The sequence below is a fragment of the Lagenorhynchus albirostris genome, chromosome 15 (assembly GCF_949774975.1).
Source record: "Lagenorhynchus albirostris chromosome 15, mLagAlb1.1, whole genome shotgun sequence".
NCBI classification, from domain to species: domain Eukaryota; kingdom Metazoa; phylum Chordata; class Mammalia; order Artiodactyla; family Delphinidae; genus Lagenorhynchus; species Lagenorhynchus albirostris.
Genome location: NC_083109.1, coordinates 55,871,492 through 55,881,558, shown reverse-complemented (window position 1 = coordinate 55,881,558; position 10,067 = coordinate 55,871,492).

Genomic DNA, 10,067 nt, shown 5'->3' with positions numbered 1-10,067 from the left:
GCCTAATCTTTGGAAGGAAGCATTGAATTTTCACTGTAACTTCAATATTAGTTGCAGACTTTTTTGGTGAGATATTTGTTACCATTCATCAAGTCACACAAGCTACCAAGATTGCCAGTACAAATGTTGACGTAGTTGCTTGAGAAATGCAGGGACTCCAGAAGGCAGTTTCCCATCATCAGCCGACACTGGACAACCTCCTGGCATCTACGGGAGACACATGCAACGCCATCAGTGATGACTGCTTTGCGTACATTCCCAGAAAACCTTCTGGTATCTTTTTGTTGAATCCAACCATCTGTGAAACCAACCAGACATTTGTCAAATGAACAACACGGTCTTGGCTTCTTGGACTCATGGATCAGCTTTAGGTGGCTGAGGAAGGGATATTTTTTCCCGGTTAGTCCCAAGAGGGCTACAGTCCTGGATGTGCATTTTTTCCCCCCAAGGGCTAGGGATCTTTTTTTTTCTTTTCCTCCTGCTAGAAATAGCCCTCATCAAGTATATTCCATCATGATTAATTAAGATCAACAGTATTGCCCTGTCCAGACAGATGATGCAAGCTATGATTGAGGAGTTAAAGATCAAAGAACAAACAGCCCCTTCAACCAACTCTGGTCTGTTCCTGAGTCCTATACATCCCTGTAACCTTGTTTTCTCTCCTAACCCATTTAGTCAACAATGAAAGGTGTTAAACTTAACCAAGAGGAGAACTGTAAAACAAAATAGGCACAATAGAGCATTCCCCTTGACTTTGACCCTTGAATCTTTTCTCCTCCCTATTTTTTCCACCTCTCCTCTTCCTGAACTTGACTGACAGATTTCAAGGCTTGCAATCTCTTTAATGCACTGTTGGATAGTTATCAGAATGGGATCACTAACACTCCTGCACAAGAGGCATGATAAAATAGAAAAATCTCTTAACTTTTCCAACCATACCTTTACAGAAGTTAAAGGTGAAAACTGTTACATGTCCAATCTGTTCCTGAAGTCATGTACCCCTCCCTTGTCCTCACCCTATAGAATTCCAACCTTGCCTTGAGTTACCAAGTTCAGATGGTCCCTGAAGCATATTAGCCGAGTCAAGTCTTTTGCTCTATTTGAGTCACTTAAGCTATTTTCTTTTTAATAGTTCAAAGTTGAGAATTTAACAGTGTGTAAGAATTTACCCTGTAAGCAAAAGAAATTGGGCATATGGGTGAAAGTAAGCCTTGGAGTATTTGGTGGATTAAGTTATTTGGTACAACTGAATCCTGGAACTCATGAGAGGGGAAGAAGGGGTTAAATGGGGCCAGGTTATTAAGAGGCATGAGTACTATATTGGACTTTTAATCGTAGGTGCTTCATTAAAAATTATTGAATGAATGAATATTTATAAGACAAAGACTGGAGAGTGTCACCTGGAATAACTTATAATGTTCCTTTGGAAGAAATCTTAGTCACCAAGAGCTTTGCTTATTTAATTAATTTACTTGCATATTTCTTTATTTTATTCTTAAAAGCTAATTTAGATTTGAGAAAATGCTCAAGACATTAGAAGCCGAACACAATATCCAGTTTGAGTTTGGTTTGTAGAATACGGCAACTGATTGGACTGTAGGAGTTTGGGAAATTATTTAGATTGAGTTTCAGTTCAGTCGTATCTACTTTGTGTGAGAAATCTCTCAATCTCACTCAACACACACACACACACACACACACACACACACACACACGCACACATTTTTTTGGTCATATTTATCCATCAGTAAAATAGAAGATATCTTTGGGCAATTCGAAGTAATTTGGAAAATGTGTGCTTCTTATTCTTAATTTTGACTCAGGTCTCTATCAAAGTCTCATCAAAATGGGTTCTGAGAAGTAGATTCTTTTTTTCCCCACTTTAAAAAAAATTCTTTTCCATGATGGTTTATTACAGGATACTGAATATAGTTCCCTGTGCTATACAACAGGCCCTTGTTGTTCATCTATTATATGTATACCAGTTTACAGCCGCTAACCCCAAACTCCCCATCCAATCCTCCTCCACTCCCTTCCCCTTGGCAACCACCCGTCCGTTCTCTATGTCTGTGAATCTGTTTTTATTTCAAACATAGGTTCATTTGTGTCATATTTAGATTCCGTATATGAGTGACATCACATGGTATTTGTTTTTGTCTTTCTGACTTACTTTGCTTAGTATGATCATCTCCATGTCCATCCATGTAGCTGCAAATGGCATTATTTCATTCTTTTTTATGGCTGAGTAGGATTCCATTGTATATACGTACCACATCTTTATCCGTTCTTCTGTCAGTGGACACTTAGGTTGTTTCCATGTCTTGGCTATTGTAAATAGTGCTGCTATGAACATAGGGGTGCATGTATCTTTTTGAATTATAGTTTTGTCTGGATATATGCCCATGAGTGGGATTGCTGAATCATATGGCAACTCTAGTTTTAGTTTTTTGAGGGACCTCCGTACTGTTCTTTATAGTGGCTGCACCAATGTACATTCCCACCAACAGTATAGGAGCGTTCTCTTTCTGAGAAGTGGATTCTTTTATCATGTGAGTTCTCCTGAGACTTTCTTCTCTCCCCTGATAATAATAATGGCTAAAGGATACCGTTTTGTGTCAAGCACAACCTACCTTTCCCTAGGCAGGGTCTCATTTCTTTCTCTAAACAACCTTATGAGATATGTTTCATTGCTCTGCCCATTTTTCAGATAAGGAAACTGAGTTTCATAGAGGCAAGTGGCAGATCAGATGTGGTGAGTTTATGTAAATGATTTTTATCCTCATTGGTCAGCTGGGCATTAAGCAGTCAGTGTCATCTGGGGCATCGGTCAAGGAGAGAGGTTCAGAAAAATGTATGGCCCTGGGATTTAAGGAGAGTGCCTCAAGGTGAGACATGAAAGTGGTACAAGAGACACGCATAGCTCTTCAAGTTTACGGTGTTTTCCTCTGTCCACACTCCCACCTACCCAACCCACACTACATCTCAAATACTCTCATTCTCAAGCAGAGACATGGATTTGATTACATTGGTTCTGAAATGCCCCCAGGCTTTCAATGAAGTCTTTCTTTTTCTTTTTTTCAGCAACAATATATACATTTTTTTTTCTTTTTCCCCGTTACATTTGGAAATCTGTTGGTAGAGAAACATTGTCCCAGTGGAGAGCCATGCCAGGGAGTCAGAAAAATGTACATATCTGTTGAGTTAGATCACTCAAAAGTCCTGAACCTGCCCTTTCCCCCTCTGAAGGCAGGAATGTCAAGACCATCTTCTTCCTGCAGGAGCCCTTTGCCCCAAACCCACCAAATTTATCAGGCTGTAGAAAGTAACTGGAACAAGAATAATCACAATGGCAATAACGATAAGCTTTCTTGTACCCCGGATGCGTGAGAAGCATAGCGGTATGGATTTTACTTATTGCATCATTTACTTCTCTTCATAGCCGGTGGGGGGGGGTGTGGTTTCATTTATCCTATTTTTATCTTATGAGGAAACTTTGGTTCCTGAATTTCAGGTGACATCCCTAGGGTCACCCAGAGATATAATGGGAGACCCAGGCTTTGACACCAGATCAGTCAGACTCCGAGCAAGTGCCAGGGACCCTGATAAGGTTACAAATCCAGTTATCATCCCTCAGGTGTTACGAAATCCATACTTGTAGAAAACAGGTGAAAAGTTCATAGTAGGGCATCTGCAGAGCATGGGTTGGCCAAAAGGTTTGTTTGGGCTTTCCTGTAACCCAATAAATAATTATTTGAAGAGTCTTCCTTTTCACCTATCAGTGGTCATTCTGGCTTACACACAGGATGGGACAGTGGAGGGTCATGGTTTGCCAGTGTGAGATCACCACTTCTGTGAACAAATAAACACAGTGACTCTAAGTGTTGCCTTTCCTGTGTTGGGAAGGAAACATTTTCTTTCTACCCTTCTAGGTCCTGTGGCTGGTCTAACAATACAAATGAAATAAGGCAGATTAACAGGAGAAAAACAAATTTAATTACATACTACACACAAAGTATACAATTTCATGAGTTCGGACATATGTATATACCACCGAAACCATCACCCAGATCAAAATAGTGAACCCCCAAGGGTTTCCTGGTGGCCTTCTGTAGTCCTTCCCTGTTCTACCCCCATCCCCACCCTGGCCCTAGGTCATCACCGATCTGCTTCCTATTCTTCCAGTCAATCCCATATCCTGGTGGGTCTTCTTGCATCCAACTGTATTTTATTTATTATATTCTGTTTTTCCCACTCTGTGTGTGGAAGACAAGTAAACAACACCCAGAAGTTTGGCTGGATGCACTCCTGGCCTTCTGAGCAGCCCCTGGGTGCAAGGCTTCCCTTGAGTGGCATCTGGACACCACCCCTACTCCCAACGTCTTTGCGTGGCACTGTCTCTTATTGATGGTTTCCAAATCCCCAAGAGTCAACACACCAGGCTTACAGGACAGAGAGGAGAGTGATGGAGAGAGAGAGCCTTTGAGAGCAGCCCCTCCCGAGGTAAGGAGCACAGCTGTTCGGTGGATGTGTTCCTGGAACTCACATGATGTACGGTACACAGTTTCACATGAATCATTTACCGCTATGCTCGCAAAAGGCTTTAAAAAAAAAGAACATACATATGGCATGTCACTCTTTCCCCATAGTACCATCCTCCTTTATTTCAGAGCATGATTTCTCCAGAAGGGAAGCGGTCTTGGAGGTAGTGAATTTAAACAGTTTGGCATTGGATTAGGCCCTGATTTAAAGTTTTATTTTTAATATTAAAGAGAGGAGTGTTACTTTTCTATCCAGGAGAAGCAATGAGTTAACAAATAAAAAATTGATTAGAGACAGGCTGCTATCTCTGAGATGATAGTATGATGTTAGAACTCGGCTTTCAAAAGCCTAAAACCCAGTCAGTGGGCCATTAGCTCAGCAAGCAGTCAAACTAAAAAAGGGCGATTTCGGGATGGGCAATGTCTGTGGTCTTCATTTTTTCAAGGTTTCAAAAATTAGCTTAGCACCTTCCCAGATGGAGAGAATACTTATTCTTAATGGCTACGGTCATGGTTATGTTGAGTAAATTAAATTTCAGTGATGCTTTGGAGTCTTACAGGCAGTGTTTCTTCCCCAATTTTACTAGCACACGACGTGAAGAGAAAAGTTTGGAGAAGAAATGAAGTATGCTAGTATTACTCAGTTCATGTCTGGGATGAAGTTTTCATTTTAATAATGCCATTAAGCCCCAAGGCTGGAATTCAAGGTCATGGATTATAGCATGCATGCACTTGTAGTTTTCATCTACATAGGGACATTTTCCTTTTTTGGCAATGCCACACTCCTATGCCCTGATGGGTTGTTCCTTGTCTTATACGATAAGAATGGAAACCTCTATGAGGATGCTAATCCAAACTTGGCCAATCAGAGCACCCCAACCCTCCCAGGCACAGTGATTGGTCCAAGGAGGACCAATCAGAATCCTTCCCTGGCTTTTGCTATGTCTTCACTACATGGTTTCATTGTGTGAGCAAGAAGCCATAACTTTAGCTGGTTTTTCTAAGATGACGCAATATAGGTTCAAGGCTGCCAGATGGCAACTACCCCACCAAACGGAGGGAGCAATTGGACGTATGAAAAAATATATGAGGGCTAAACACAATGTGAAACAGAGCGGAGGGATGGAGAAAGATAGAGCTCTGACAGCATCGCATACTGGTGGAGTCAGGCATGCCTAAAGTCAGGGCTTAATATTTCTTGCTGTTGTTGAGCCAATCCTAGTTGGGTTTCTGCCCCTGCAGCTGAAAGGATCTATGCTAATCTCACATTATATGGAAAGTCTTTCCCCCAGGTAGTCTGAGTTCGGGATAAAAGACTGACCTCCCAAGGAAAATCATGCTCTACATTTTAGTATTGATACTTTAACTTTCCCAACTTTTGAGTTCTCTTGGAGATTAGAAAGTACCTTTTAGCATCATTTTGGGTTGATAGGGCAGTTAAAAGAGTACAGACATTGGAATCCTTTAGACCTGGGTTGGAATCCTGGATTTTTCAGCTAACTGCTGGGGTGGGTCGCTTCCTCTTTTGTAGCCCCAGGGTCCTCGTATATAAAATGAGGATGGGTTAGTAACAGTTCGCAGAGTATGGCAACCCCGCCCACCTAGATAATTAAATCAGAACCCCTGGGAATGAAGTTTAGGCATGGACTTTTGGCAAAAGCATCCCACCTGATTCTACTGTGCAGCTGGGTATGAGAACCTCTAGAGTTGATGAGATCTAAGGCAGGAGCTCTCAAAGTCTAGGCTGCGTGCCAATCACCCTGACTCAACACTAGCCACTGAAATTCCAAAGCTCTGTGGAGGGTGGGTTTTGGTACCTATAAGGCTTTGTGGGGTTGTTTTGGCTTTATTTTATTTATTTTTTTAAAACATATTCTTTTTGATGTGGACCATTTTTAAAGTCTTTATTGAATTTGTTACAATATTGCTTCTGTTTTATGATTTGGGTTTTTGGTCGCAAGGCATGTGGGATCTTAGCTCCCTGACCAGGGATTGAACCTGCACCCCCTGCACTGAAAGGCAAAGTCTTAACTACTGGACCGCCAGAGAAGTTCCCATTTTGCTTTACTGTAAATCCTCTAAACCAGGAAGGAACAGAACTTTCTAGATGGTAATATATTGCGGCTAATGAAGGAGAAAAGGAGGGGTGAATATTTAGTGCACATCTTCTGTGTTCAGAGCAGTTTATGTGCATTTTCTTACCCTTTTCTCACAACTGCCCTTCAAGGTAATTCTATTTTTCTCTATTTTACTAACAAGGAAGGGGGGCTTCATTTGGTTAAGTGCGTTGGCCCACAACCAAGTGTAGGCGCTGAGATTCACACTTGGGGTAGAGAGGCTTTAATGCTGTGTTGCCTGGCATCGGGGGGGATGTGCATTTGTGGATCTGCAAACCCAAAGCAGAGTCTTCCGGGCTGTTTTCTGGGTGGCGTGCATGCAGACTCCAGGGCACTATGATGGTTTCCAAGAACAGTTTCAATAGGTGAGCATTCTCCCTGGTTCTCCAAAGTCAACCTAGCTTGGAACTCCCTCCTGCCATTAAAAAATCCAATGTCTCACTTTTTAACATGGGGTTCGATTTTTGTTGCCAAGTGGGAGGTGAGTGACTTTTCCAGAACCAAACCTCTCAGTGCTACACACCGCATTTAATTCTCACCAAAACCCTTTCGTTTCACCCACATGAAAATTGAGCCCCAGAGGGGCTGATGAAGTTGCCTAAGTTTGCACAGTTGGGAAGAAGATAGATGATAACAGAGTTGAAATGTCGATGGAGAGAAATTTTTAAAAAGAGGCAAAAGACCTCTACCCACTGAATTTTGCTGTCCTTGTTTCCATTCGGGCTACTGCATGTCTAAGTCTCTCAGAGCAAATGGAAATCACTATTATTTGTTTATATCAGCTTTCATGAGTCATTCTTTTTCTAAATGATGGAAAAAATGATAAAAAGAAAGGAGGATTTTTTCTTCTACGAGGTAGGGCACAAACAATTTTGAATTTCAATCTCAGATGATTGCAACTGACATTGAAAGTTTTGTGGGTTTTTCATTTTTCCTTCTTACCTCCTTTTCTCACAAAGCAAAAGCTTGTGCTCTGTCTCTCGATGTCTCTCGATGTCTCTCGGTCTTTAGGGGGAGAGGGGAAGAACAGGGCTTGGGAAAAAAAGGAAATAGTCCAAAGAACAATGCATCATCTAGTCGTGCAGTTTAGGAAAATAAAAAAGGGAAAAGCGGCAGCAGGCCAGTTAGCTGACAGCCCTGTCCCGCTGAGCGGCAGTGTCCTCCGGTGCTGAAATCCTGCTTACAGTAATGAATTTCCCTGCTGCTCGGCAGCCTAGGAGTGTTTGGGGGAGATAAAAGTCAAACTGTATGCAGTGCCTCTGACCTGTTTTTCAGTTCCGGACAACTTCCTGGTGTGGCTGCAGAGAGTTTGCCTTTCCGGATGTGAGCATGAGGGTTTCGTGCGCTGATCTGAAATTGCTATCTGCTTTTTTTTTTTTTAATTCTCCTTTAAGGGTTACTGGAGTCTGCGTGCTTTCCAACCGTCACCTGCCCGCAGCACTGCCATGACCCTACTTCTTGGGTCTCTGCTCTTCTGTTTTCTACCCACGGTCCTGTTGTTTCTTCTTTCTTAGAGGCTGGGGAATTCTCTTGCTCTCCCTGGCTTTTTGCCTCATGCAGGTAACGCACCATCTGCCTGCCTCAGTCAGAGAGCTGGGATGTCAAAGTCACAGGCACGGGCTGGGGACCCTGAGGATAATCATGGGAGGGTGGTCTGCACTCTCAGAGGCGGACTCTGGGACCATCCTGATTTCCACCTTTTGAACAAGTGTAGGAAGTCATGGCCAAGTTACTTACCTGGGATGCCGCAAGGATTAAGTGCCAAGTGTCTGTAAAGTATTGTTCAGCGTGGAGCAGCAAGAACTTTGGAGCCAGACGGCCGATGCCCAAGGCTCGGCTGCACCACGTAGAGCCGTATCCCTTGGGCATCACCAGGTTTGCTTAAGCTTCTGCTCCCTGGTGGGTAGCGTGGGTAATAATAGTACCTACCTTGCCAGTTCTTGAGGATTAAATGAGATCATAATAACTATGATGTTGATAAGTTCCCTTTGCTGATTGCTTCCTCTGCCAGTATCTATGTGCTTTACAAGAACTAGCATATATATTTATGGCCCACTAATGGGTATATTGTAGCTATGCTAATGCATAAAAAGAAACATATTACATATTATAAAGCTTTTGGTATCCATGTGTGTATAAAAAGAGATTTTGGATGTATAAACTGTATAGATTATACATACATCTGTATGTATAATTGTGTTACATATCATATAGATATGGAATATATATTATTTGAATCTATGCAATATATATGGACACAGATAAATTATATAGATATAGAAATGATTTATTACTAAAAAGAAAAAATGCTATATGCCAGGCTAAGTGCTCCACACTTCTGAATGCATATCATTCTCATAAGAACCCTATGAGGTGGGTATTATTTATCATCTGCGTTTTATAGGGAATGTAACTGAAGCACAGAGAGGCTAAGAGACTTTCTGAATGTCTCTCATATACATGTCCATGTATAGACAGTTATGTGTTTATAGTATATAGATTAAATATGTCTGTTTTGTAGATGGGCTGAGATGGTATTCAGACAATGTTAGCTGGTCTTGTTATTTGTTTTATCCTCAATACAAGCTATAACATTTGTTACCTTTAGGGAATGACACCATTAGTTTTAAAAGAACCCTGGGTATTTTCATCACAATACCACTTTGCTGTCCAGAAAATATTTCCCCTTTGAGAGGGTCGGTAAATTCCCTTCTCTAGGCCAGATACCTGTGATCAAAGCAGCCTGGATTTCCTAGGCCGTAAGAGTCAGAGACACACCTCTGGTTTCCCCCCCCCCCAACTTTCCAGGAGGGTGATTAGGACACAGCATATAAGCTAAGACTGGGCTCTCCTAGGAGACTCCTCAAAGGTGCCCCGGGGCCACTGCTCCTGGTCACCCCTCAAATCTCTATTCCTTAGGACGGCAAAAAAGCAATGAGAAACCCTGGCCTTTGGTCCAGTATCAAGCATCACGTTAAGCGACTGTACAATGAGAATTTCATATCCCTCAGAGAATACTGCGCCTTGTGAATTTAAATACAAACTTCCTAAATATGTAATATATAGTGTATATCACATAACACCATGCATGCACACACATGTGCATCACCATGCATGCACACACGTATCATCCAGCAATGAATAAAAAACAGAAAAAACACCTTCGTTTTCCAACAAAAATGATTGTTTTATCTCTTCCCTAGAGAGACTATTTTTTTAGTCCTAATTCTTGACTTTAAGTGTGAAAAAATAATCACAGGCTGTCATGAGAAAGGGTAAGCATATGCACGGATATATGCACGTGTAGGTCTGTGCTTGTGTATACGTACACTCGTGCACACACGATTGGCTCCGCCGATGTTACGAGGGTCAGATCTGGAGGGAGAACAAGCCATGAACACAATTAGGAAGT